This window comes from Wyeomyia smithii, chromosome 2 (assembly GCF_029784165.1).
Source record: "Wyeomyia smithii strain HCP4-BCI-WySm-NY-G18 chromosome 2, ASM2978416v1, whole genome shotgun sequence".
In the NCBI taxonomy this organism is placed as follows: Eukaryota; Metazoa; Arthropoda; class Insecta; order Diptera; family Culicidae; genus Wyeomyia; species Wyeomyia smithii.
The window spans coordinates 33,158,856-33,171,757 of NC_073695.1; the positions used below are offsets into that span (position 1 = coordinate 33,158,856).

The 12,902-nt window shown below is 37.2% G+C and overlaps 1 protein-coding gene across 10 annotated transcripts in view; it reads right to left on the bottom strand.

Annotated features, from left to right (window-relative positions):
- Positions 1 to 12,902, bottom strand: part of LOC129720570 (uncharacterized) — a 116,219-nt gene that overhangs the window by 36,957 nt on the left and 66,360 nt on the right. The gene's annotated exons all lie outside the window — the stretch shown is intronic.

A 12,902-nucleotide genomic window follows, 5' to 3' on the forward strand; every position in this document is an offset into this window, starting at 1 on the left:
GACTTGCGAACAGCTACAAACAAAAAATTGAATTCTTGATTGACATCATTGAAACTTATCTTCTAAAGTTGCAGAAATTTGCGAATATTTATCAAAAAATCTGTCTTCAAAATTAGTCAATAGGTCATTGGGTTTGGAAACTCTCTCAACCGAAGCTTTAAGGCTTTAATTTTAAAATATTGCCTTCACTCCATGTAGATTGCCGGATGAGAGATATTCCAGAACAAACAGAGATAGATCAGGCACCCTGCGAAAAAGCTGTGAAACGCTTAGGCAATAAAACGTTCCTCGTGTTTATTTATAACTGGCTGATTTTTTTGTATTTACTTGACAGAAAGACAACCAGTAACAGATAGGAAGCGGATGAACATCAAACTGGGCCTATGTTTTGAACGGACCCAGATTACATCTGGTTGATTTCACACTGATGTTGCCATTTGAAGCAGAAAACAGGCTATGAAATCACACTTAAATTGGTGAATAAAAAATGTTTCGTGTTTGAAAACAGGTAAGCCTAATATTAAGCTTAGTGTGGTTTGAGAAAATTTCTTGCTTCGGATGAACTGGACAAGAGGAAAACTTTTCAACACTTCAGGGTAACCTGGAACTGATTTAAGTTCGACGCTTGCACGTTCTCAGAAGGTTGCCTTAGCTATCTATGCTGACTCTATTTATTTATAGTACAAATAGGCTCGACCGATAGCGCAAACAAGAGTGATAAAATCGTTTCTGCAGAAAGAAGCCCTTTCGTGTCAAATTTATGTTGATAGGTATTTTGAGTTAAAACTATTTGTAGCGATTATTTTCATGTTCTTTAGCGTTGGTAGGTGATCATAATTGTACAATAAAACTCTTCCAGTTCCCTGATTTCGCAACCATGGCCACTTGTCTTGCCCATTTTGCTGGTGAAAGAATTCACCTAGACGAAACTGCCGGTGACATCGCACCAAGCGCTAAATTTGTTGCTCTTTATGTAGCTGTAAACGTTTCGAATGTTGGTTTTCTAGCCATCACACCCTCAGGCCTCATCCCATCCGTCCTATCGTCGTTCGTCGTCCTTGGTCGGTACTGTCCACAAACGGGGCCCTTTTTCTCTCAACTTCTTTCGGGTTGTCTATCTGCCTGTCGGTTACCCTTTTTTTTTTCCTTTCGAAAGTTGGACGCTTGCCGGCAGATAATGAGCGATATTTTAATGCTGCTTTTGTACTTCATAGCGCCGGCTAAAGGCGAAGCAAAGTCGAATGGAAAGTTGTTGAGAGCTTTTTTGCCGGAGAGCTACTGACCCGGACTGCCCTGTTCCATCTGCTGGAAAATACAAGTCCAGGCCAGCTGCGAACGTGGAAATTGGGTGTCATCTTTTCTGTGCGAATCGTTGCTCGCTTCGTAATACAAATAGCCAGACGCAGTGCCTCTGTTTGGGAGGGGTAAATTTAAGATTTTAAACATATAAATGAGCTAAAAATTGCTTCTCTTTTGATGTGTTTTACTGAGGTTGTCATTTATTACCGACATTTTATCAATTGTTTAGAGGAGTTTTTGGTGAGCATGTCTTGATTGCGGGTTTTTCCAATTAATCACGAGAAGTAAAGTCATCGACCCCGTTTCAACTAAAATATTAGGTGCGCAACTAAGATCTCACAGTTTGTCAATAGATAGCGCCAGCAGCGAATGCTGATTTATTTTGTATTGTGGCGTCTCATAATAGTTTCAGTAGTGTGGAAATCTCTATTTTGGTACCAAATATTTGTCATTTGCGAGACATCATACTCTGCTTATTTCAATTAAAGAAAACGACGATTGAAGCGCATCAAGTCAAAAAAAGAGTTCATGGAAATGGAAATGGAAACAAAGTGCCGTGATTGGTTCTGTCACTCTAAAGACGGTCATTAGAGGTATTGGAAAGGGTGAGGGACACACCCTTCAGAAAGAGGGGGTAAAAATCAAGATTTTTCGTGCATTTTAGGAACTTTTTGAATGAATTCGATGACTTTTGTGCCATTGGTCATGTCTGGAGGACAAAAGTTGCTTCTCGAAGACCGGAACATGATGTTCGGGCTCCTGAGAAGTAGTACAAAACTTAATGTTCGGTTTGAAAAATGCCTGCAACTGCTCGGGTTAACAATTGAAAACTTCTATCAAATAGCTTTTATCTATCAGGGAAGAGAATGTACAAGATAAGTAGAATGTTTTGCTTTACTTCAAACGTTAAATGCATACAGTTATAATAGGTTTGTTTACAAAAAGTGACGCAGGAGTTAGGATGTTGCGTGACGTCCCATAGAGAATGTATAAAAATAAAAAAATAAATTTCGAAAATTGCGTAGATTACCTATTTTTGATTCACAACGTATAATTGAACCATAACCCTGAAAATTTGTTTATTTGATGGTTTGATGGATAAGAAAGATGCATCATTTGACAAATATGAGTAACACACATTCGTAATCCACGAATGTCAATGAATCAGGTAGATAAGTCTGAGGTTTTTTTTCTTGTTTTCTTTTTTAAGAAATAGACCTAGTTGAATTTTTGGTTGATTGTTTTATTCCAATTAATTTTAATGGGGTGGAATGGTTCCATGGCGTGACGTGCTTCTCCTGGTAAAAGTTATTGACTTACCTAATTGCATGACGTACTTAATGGATGTCGCCTTACATTGTATTTTCTCTTGTTTTATTGGTTGATTATAGGGAAATAATATGTTTCTGATGAGAATGTATCCAATTACTTCGGAAAAAGACCGATTTGGACTTTTGACCAGCTTTTTGTGTTAAATACCCCTTTGTGCAGTGATGCGACAGATCCGAGTGAAATTTCCGACATGTCCCGACATTTACAGCAATGCTGTACATTTCTGGTTGGTCCGTCAGCTGTGGGATGCTGCGATCGAATGAGTCGCCTGGTCAGCCTTGCTGCGCTGAAATGAGCTGCCGCTCTGCTGGCAGCGGAATGTGCCAGTATCCAGTAAGAGTCAACCGTCCTCTTGTTGCAGTAATCATTTTACAATGCAGATTAAATTTCGGCATTAGCAGTGCGTTATTGTTTGTTTTTAGTCGTAAAAAGCTTGTTGAACGCCCATCATTTTTCAATTGAACAATAGTTGACATCACAAACCCACAATTTTCCGCGTGAACGCGAAGCTAATTTTTCAATCGATTTTTGTAAAAATGAATAAAATCCGCTGAAAACTGATTGAGTTTTAAGGGTTTGAAATCGGACAACTTTCGTGACGCTCTCGATGTTTTCAGTTTTTGAATTTTTGCCCCTATATATGTTGCCGTAAGACGTAATTCTATGTTAAAATACTTGTAAATTTTTGATTTTTTGATAACAAATATTTCTATCATCTTAAAGGTTTGTTTGATTGGTACAGTGAGTTCGGCAAAATTGTTAAAAATGTCCTTCAATTTAATGATAACACTGTGCTACAAATGAGAAAAAATGCAAGAACTTCTGAAGTGACCTAGTGTAGGTCGTAGGTCTTGTTGAGTGTAACATTCGCTCATACTTGAAATTTTCCAAACACCCCCAAAATCTGAAGTGCATACAAGTGCATACAATTTTTTTTTAACTCAGTCATTTCCCAACCGATTTTCAATATTGAGGCAGTTTTGGAAAGAAGATAAACAGAGCTTTCAAAAAATCTACTGGTTTGTACTAATATCACTAAAACATGTTGAGTTATTTGAGTTTAAATATAATTTTTTAGTTTTTTTCACGCAATTTCTCAATGTGAGGTCTGAGAACTGGGTTTTGATCATAACTTCAAATTTTGGGGGTATTCGAAAAACTTTAAGTATGCGCGCTATTAACACTTGACTAGAGCTATTACCCACACTAGATCACATCAAAGCTCTTGCATTTTTTACCATTTGTAACACCGTGAAACAATTGTGCGTTAGATGACAAAAAATCTGGTTTTCTTAAAAACCTTATAACTCAGCCAAATATTCACCGATTTTCACAAAACCACTTTTGTTCAATTCGTCATTGAATATTGTTTCAAAATTTTATTGTATTTGTAGTATCTTTCTTACCAAAATAGATGAAAAATTTCAAGTTATTTTGAAAAATAGCATGTAAAAGTCTAAGAAATTATATTTAAACTCAAATAACTCAACATGTTTTAGTTATATTAGTACAAACCTGTAGATGTTTTGAAAGCTCTGTTTATTTTCTCTCCAAAACTGCCTTAATATTGAAAATCGGTTGAGAAATCACTGAGTTAAAAAAAATGTATGCCCTGAGGTCCAAAAAACTGTATTTTGACCTTAACTTCAGGTTTTGGGGGTGTTTGGAAAATTTCTAGTATGAGCGGATGTTACACTCAACAAGACCTACAACCTCCACTAGATCACTTCAGAAGTTCTTGTGTTTTTTCACCATTTGTAGCACCGCGAAATAATTGTGGTATAGAAGCCAAAAAATTCAGGTTTTCTTAGAAAATATATAACTCAGTCAAATATTCACCGATTTTCACAAAACCACTTTTGTTTGATTCGTCATTGAATATAATTTCAAAAGTTTAGTGTATTTGTAGTATCTTTCTCACAAAAACAGGTGGCAAATTTCAAATTAATTTGAGAAATTGCGTTAAAAAAACCAAAAAAAAATATCTTTAAACTCAAATAACTCAACCTACGCTAGGTCACTTCAGAAGTTCTAAATCGCTGTAGCACAGTGTAATTAAACAAGCATCTACGTTTAGTTAACAATATATCTAGATAAACATGTCAAAAGGTCCTATCTGCTTTTATCGTTTTTTCGAAAGGTCTTTCCATTTTGGTAATTGTTCAGCTCTAGTGACTCTCCCAAGCGTGGTTTTCGTTCAGAAAGCAAGAGTGATCCATCCGCTATCAACTTGTACAAATAACGCGTCATAAAAGGTGTTTAATGAGTTCTGGTGATTGAATGAAAGTGATCGATCAAAAAATCGATCAAAGCAGATAGGACATTTGAAATGTTTCTCTAGATATAGTTTTTGCAAAAAAATTTTCATATCTTTAGAAATGATTTTTCAGGTATTCAATTTATTATTTTTTTAGGCTTTTTTTCAAGAAGAAATTTTTCTTACATTGTTTATTTTTTCTGGAACGACGAAAATACTATCTATGATTTTGGTGAGGATGACACTCAAATTCAACGAACCATTTTGGTTTAGATATAAAATTTGTTTTATTGAGAATTGTAACTTTTTTTCTCGTTTCTCCATGATCTTACAACCATCAATGTATAGCTAACCTTTTGTAGGTTTCATAAAACTACATAAATTTTTCAAAAAAACTTTCTCAGATAATTATTTTTAATTTTGTTTTAGCTTCTTTCCTTAAAAATATTTTTTTTCACGAAGTAAAAATTTTTATTTACAATTGTTTTATTACAAGATGCCATACCATATCAAAAAAACCGTTCTTGCTTAAAATATTCATAATCATTAACACCCTCTTGTTATGAAGTCTTTTCGCAAATCAGTCGTAATTGAAAAAAAATTACATCTTCAGATCATAAGAACATCTCCGTAAAGTTTCAGCTAAATGAAAAATAATGGCAATTAAAAAATTAATGGCATCCAACTGTCATCTGTCAAAGTCAAAATCATTCAGTATACAGGGTGTCACCGTGAAAGTGATACAAAATTTAGAATGCCTTTTCTCGCATCGGAAGGCCTACCCAGTCATCAGCTGTGTTTGTTTTGATTGTGATACATATTCATAGTTCACTTGTGAGTGATAAAGGAAGTGTTTCTCTGTTTTTCAGAGGATAGTTTTAATTCCTATTCATCGACAGGGGTGTAAAAATTGATAAAAAGTGCTATCTACAACACCAAGGAATTATTTGGAGGAAAAAGTTTCTGCTCTCAACAAGATTCAGTGCCAGCGCATAAGGCAATGGTTATTCAGGAGTGGTGCAACGAACATTTACCGTGTTTATCAGCACCTCTGAATGGTCCACATCCTCTCCCAATTTGAATCCATTGGACCTCAGCATTTTGGGGTACATGTTTGGAAGCCTGGGTGAAGTAAAACACATGGCTTTGGGCACTTTTAGAAACCGTTTGGTGCAGAGGTGAAAGATTCCAATTGATCTGATTCAATTGTTACTTTACTACTCTATCATGATAATAAAAAAAAGATTCAGAGAAGAAATATTCAACTGTTTTATGGCATAAATAAAGTGTATCACTTTCACGGTGACACCCTGTACTATGAAAGACCTTCAAACGAATAACGTGATCGGTTAAAAACGTGTTTCGCCTGTTACGACCCTTTTTGTGGTCATCAAAATCATAAACGCTGCAATGTTGTTTGTCATAGGCATCGAGTAAATCTGACGTTTGAAGCGAAACTTGCGTTTGGCTTTAGTATTTACGTTTCTTGCCTTAGAAAACAGCGCAACAGCTACTATTGGCTAGTAATAAATTTGTAGGTATATAAAACATTTGTTATTTCGTATTATATTTAAAAAAAATCAAAATTTGAGCTATGAAGGAATGTCAACCGATATCAAATGTTCCAATATGTCAGATTGCCGAGTAATGCATTTTTTTTGCTAAGTTGGCTTATGCGACGAGACTCAGCTGGCCTATGCGACGAGGCTCAGAACGAGCGTGCGTTTCATGTAGAACCATGTAGAACGTGCGTCTAGTTTCATGTAGAACTCTGTTTTGAGGGGTTTAAGGTATACAATCAGAGCTCGAATCAGTGGCAGTTAATGATGGGTCGTCAATTAGGGAGATTTTGACAATCATGAGAAAGGTTCCGTGTCAAATAAATGTTATGTGAAGAAAAAAAAATCATGAGAAAGGTTGGTTTGACTGAATAAAAGACAAAAATATTTATTATATGAAACCGAAAATCGGGTAAATTACAAACGAAAACGAAACAAACAAGTTGCAAACTTTAATAAAATAATAGAAAAACGAAAAAAAAATAATGCAGCCGCTGCCCTGAAGTTCGAATTAGCTGCCTTGGAAATTTATAGCTTTTCAACTATTCCTGTGAAATTTGGTGCCGCGTCAGCTTACGGGTTCGTCGCTTCAACGTTATGCTTACGAGAAAACTCATTTATGTCTCTGAAAACAGTTGAAGAGGTTGTTCATTAGACACGACCGCAGCGTTAACGTAGAATACGACAGCCTGTCTTAAGTCAATGTATTTCTTGCAATAGATTTGGGAATACATTCAATGGGGTAATCAATTTAATGGTCTCTCTGCTCCAGATGACGTTTACCTCTACAGACGCACCGGTAACGAAAATGAACAACAGGAGAAACTATGTGCAGCTATGCAGTTTCACTTGCTGCCGTATGCAAAACAAGAATGAAATTGAATTGTTTTGAGGCTATCTTTTGTATCAAGTTGCACTCAGATAGCCTAACTTAGGCAGTGGCTACAAAAAGGTTTTAGACGAGGGTCAACAGTGCATTCCCGGTTAACTAGGTTTAATACAAACAATTTTCTGCAGTTTGTGGTAGCGTAAATAATTTTACAGCTGATTGCTGCAAGTAGTAGGATTTGAGCGAAAAATTATGTGATTCAGGCTCACTGGCTCAAACATTCTTCAAATAAATGTTAAAATACACTCAGTAACCTTTGAAACTTAGCTGAAGTCAAAAGAGGTTAATAATGTTTGTCAATGCCATTTATTGACAACTGAATATTGTTTTTTTAACATGGCAAATTTTTGATGAAGTTCTGAATGATTTACTGTGATATTCAAAATCAACATGAGATGATTTATTTGCAAATATGTATGATAATTAAATTCGCTATACTGCTAGCCACACACGCTTTATCATGCACACGCTATATAGCAAGCTACAAACGCTATATAGCAAGCCACACACGCTAGAGACATGCACACGCAAACCACGCACGCTGTATAACAAGCCACAATCGCCATTTAGCTAGCCACATACGCTATACAGCAAGCCACATACGTTACATGGCAATCCACGCACGCTATAGACATGCACAGACACGCTCTCGACATGCAGGTGCTATATAGCTAGCCACGCAGGCTATATATCAAGCCACGCACGCTACATAGCAAGCCACATACTAGAGACATGCACAGACACGCTATAGACATGCACAGACAGGCTATAGTCATGCACACGCAACCACGAACGCTAAATAGCAAGCCACACGGGCTATATGGCAAGCCACATACGCTATATAGCAAGCAACACACGCAATATAGCAAGCCACACACGCTATTTACATGGCATGCCACGCACGCTATAGACATTCACAGACACGCTATAACCATGCACACGCAAGCCACACTTGCTATATAGCAAGCCACACACGCTATAGACATGCACGCGCTATATAGCTAGCCACGCACGCTAGCGACACACGCTATAGATATTCACACATGTTATATATGCGCACACACCCTATATATATATAAATACACGCTAAATGATGGTGGCTTCTCAAACCACCTGACGGTGCGAGTCTCATTCAATTTCTGGCCGTATTCACCCAACGATATAAGAATTGGATTACCGCTGGTGGGGTCCAACTCAGATCGAAGGGGAGCCCAACTGCAAAAGGTAGGAACTGTAGCTGACCACGACCACCGCCACTGTTGCCCGCTGCTACTCCACGCCGCCTTTGCCCACTGCAATCGCTGCTACTGCCCGCTGCTAGTCAACTGAGCTTGCTCGAGGAGAAGAAGTCTCTTATGTAGCCCAACGAGTGCATTCCCGGCTAACTGGGTACTCCATTCTGTCATCCATTTTAGGGAAAGGCAGAAATTTTCAATAGTACAATAGTTCGAACAACCAGATTACAATTTTGTGCATTTGGACGGGTGCTTAGATGATTTTCCAATCGATTGCTGCGAAAATGACAGAAATCGATTGGAAACTGACTGAGTTTAAAACGTTTGAAATTGGACAACTTTCGTGACGCTCTCGATGTTTTCGGTTTTCGAAACTGGATCCCTTTATTGAAATATGACCCCTGTATATGTTGACGTAAGACGTATTCTACGTCAAAAAATGTTGGTGGCTATGGGCACCAAAATTAACAGAAATGGCTAAAAACCTATAATCTTTCTTTATTTTTAAGTTTGAGCTTTAAGGCTACACATGTGTTGATCAGTGTTATTCTAGTCATTAAAAAGTGTTTGCTTGAATCGTCAGTTGCGAACGGACGAATATTTATTAATATCAATTGTGTTTCGCTTCTATTTTTAATTTTCAGATTTTACACAGTATTATGCGGTAAATGATAGTAGAAATGAATGGCCACATTTGGGCAAACGTGGCAATGTTGTTTCTCATGAGCATCAAGCAAATTTGATGTTTCAAGCGTAGTGCGCATTTGACCTTAATAAACCTCACGTATACACTGTGGTTAAGCGTTAATTTTTTGTATATCAATTCGTGTTTTTAGCCGCATTTCGTAGCCGCATTTCGCATCTTCATGGCTCGTACCCATCACGGAGTAGCAACCACTGATATGTACATCCAGACTTAACCTATCTTGAGCTTAAACAATTATACATCAACAACAAAACATATAGCGTCTTTAATTTGGTCATACGTTGTGTAGAAAATTTCCTGCTTTCTCAAAAAAATATGAGAAACTGCACTTTACAAATCGCAGCTTTTACAAAAAGAAATGGAAATATGTATGGGGTTTCCTTTCATCTCACGCTAAGAAAACTAAAAGAAAAAGAGTTATGATTTCAAAAGTTAGATTAATCTTAAGTTTAATTTTGATCATTTTAACGATTTATTTTTTCTCATGTCCAAACTTTTTGAATAATTGCAAAAGGATATCTCTATGTGTCGCTTTTTTCACCTCAAAATAAAAAAAAATAGGAAAAATAACCTATTTTCGAAGATTACGAGACTCCCTTAACCTTTAACGTTAACAGCAGCCCAGCCGAATGAGCAAAGAAAGATATCTCGAGTTTTAGCCGTTAGTTTCATCTTCCAGTGCCTTTGCAGGAAAACTCCACATTAACCACCTAACATGATGCTCCGTAGCTCCACCAGCGTGTGTGGTTGGTAGTTCATGTGGCCACAAGAGGTCCCAGTTTTACTTGCGCTCCCAAACTACTACTATGTGTGGAATGTTGAAGCATACTGGGTGGGAAAACAATGTGGAAAATCTTTCATCGGGTTATACCCTCGCGATATCCCTCGCTCTCAGTCCACTCGATCCGCTTAGCGTGTTTGAATGCCAAGTGCATGGCACAAACACATACTTCCTACGGCAGTGTCGTTGTTTTGTACGTACGACGCGACTAGGGCGAGAAAGTCGAGAATATTGTTTGCATATATTTATGGAAATGAGACTAGGACATGTTTACTAACTTGCCTGCCCTCGTATACTGGGACTGAACAGAAAAAGGCCATTTTTCCAAAAAAAAAAAAACATAATCGCTGTCACATCCTTGCAGATTATAGCTATGTCTATCGATACACAGTTGTTCGGATGGCAAAGTAGACCACCGCCAGCAGCATGCAACAATACATTCTACATACAAGAATATTCAATTACGTCCAATCTCTACAGCACCACTGACAGCAATTGGAAATCTCTCGAGGAAAATTCAGCTTCTCCGACAGAAACGCTAGTGCTATCTTGAAACTGTTACGTAACAGTACTGTGGTGATCTTGCATAAGCTTGGGTGCTCCCATCGAGGCTACAGTTTTCTAGTAAATATACTTTTAATGGTAGTTTTGCTCAGGTGAGTCTTCCACTCTACTTGTTAGATTTTGTGAAACCTACTTTCAATCCGATGATGGTGATTCTTAGAAGAGAAAAAGTAATCTCTAATTTTAAACCGATAATAATATCAAAATCATAGTTTTGAAGCAAAAAAACTCAAGGAAATATTTCCACTCATATGATTTATCATCTATTTCAGCTTCTTTCGATAAAAATTTTTATCTAGCAAAAATCATCTTTAACAAACCGGGCTGGTGTTTTCCATGGCTGACATGAACGCACATGCTGCTGGAGCGACTTAAAATGGTTTCGGAGGGGAACTGATATAATGTGCTCCTTTTCCGGCTTTGCTCTCTTTTCTTCTGGTCCGAAAATAAATCGCCAGTCAACCGAAGAATATAATCCCATCATCCGCAAAAGGTGGGCAACAATAACCTGCTGATATCTCACTTTTGGGCATTATCCGGACAGAGCCTTCCGAGCCGGCTGTCTGCGTTGGCTTTCGGTTCGGTTTTTTTCTGGGTCCCCCCCTTACTATCGTCACAGGCGAACGGGAAAGCTCAATACACTTGGATGGGAGAAGATTATTGGTTGGGTTATATTAGAAGAAAAACCCAGGGAGCATGTAATATACCAAAATGTTAACTATAATTGCGCTATTTGTAATCAACGTAACTGTTCATTTCTTTTCTATTCAATATGAAACAACTGCAACATCTCTGATTGATTCATTTTCATAAAGTATTGAAGCATACTTTTAAACCAAAATTCCACGGAAAGTGAAATTGAGAGGCTCGTGGTTTGCTTAGACTGACTGATTTCATCGATGGAAGTAAGCGAAGCTTTCCGATCGAACAGAAGATGAAAGATAAGAATCCTAAACAATAACGTTCAAATGAACCATTCATCAAGGTTTATAACCAGATAACCAGGGTCTAACAAACAACAGAATAGAAACGAAAAATTTTGTGGAAATGTATTGCGTTGTAAACATCAATATTGAAAAAACTAAAATTCGTCATCAGGTTAATATTATCATTACATTAAAATTCGTCTGAGTGCTAAAACTTCAAATTTCAATCTATCAAAGCGCTGTGATAATATTAAACTGCCAAAGACTGAGATTAAACTATAATTTACTGCATTCATCGGAACGATGGTGGCATTAATTAATTACTTAAATAAATAAATGAAATAAAAGCTTATTTTAGTTTATTTTAGAAAGGTTGAAGATAGCAAAACATAGCATTGTAGTAATTCAAAGATCGCACCAAAACTGGTTTAATTGTACAAAAAACAAACTTCAGCACAGAAGTTTCAAAGTCAAATAAATTGTTTTAAAATCAGATAAACGTTTAGAGTTCTGGAAAATAACATGCTTTCGTTATTTAGATCTGAAGCCTTAACCCACTTGGTAGCAACCGGAAGCACGGCTGCGACCATTTGTTAAATCAACGGTACAAACGGTGCTATTTTTCGGTAATTGTTTGCAGGAAGCGGCGTGGAGGTAAACGGTGCTCAGACAGTAAACAAGCGGAACAGATTACAGCGTCTAATTCGCCGTAACCAATTTGCGTCTGGTTTGGTATCAATGTTTACCACTTGGAGATGCCAAAATGAAATTAAACTTATTTTATCTCTAATCAAATAACAATTTGTGGACTGAAGTTAATCATCCTCGGTGTTTGCCGCTTGAAAACTTTCGGTGTGATTCCAAGAAACGCTTGAAAGAAAATGATCTTTTGATTTACCATTATCTGCGAAGTAAATTGATATACTTTTCAGCTCAAACTATCAATATTTCGTCGACATTCACTTCATAATAAAGTTATCGTATCGACCTCTGGCTGTGAGCCACCCAACAGGCACAAAAAACTACAACACCGAACAATCTGATTAGATAACCGTAGTGATTAATGACTGTGGGAAAATCTCGAACATGAATACCATATTTGATATGAAACACCATCTTGCTTGCCTGCTAGGGTATAAGGAGGGCAAGTCGCAAGCTATTTTTAGCATGGCATGCAATGAAAAATTCGTTTCAAGAGAGACTGAAAATTATTGAAATTATTCTGCATTCTAAGAAACTTCAATGCTGACAATCCTTGTATTTACACAGTGTTGATCGTAAGCTGGCTTTTCGAGGGAATTTCATTCGCTTACTGCCGGTGAAGTAAAGGGATGCAAAACGGTTATCGGCGAAG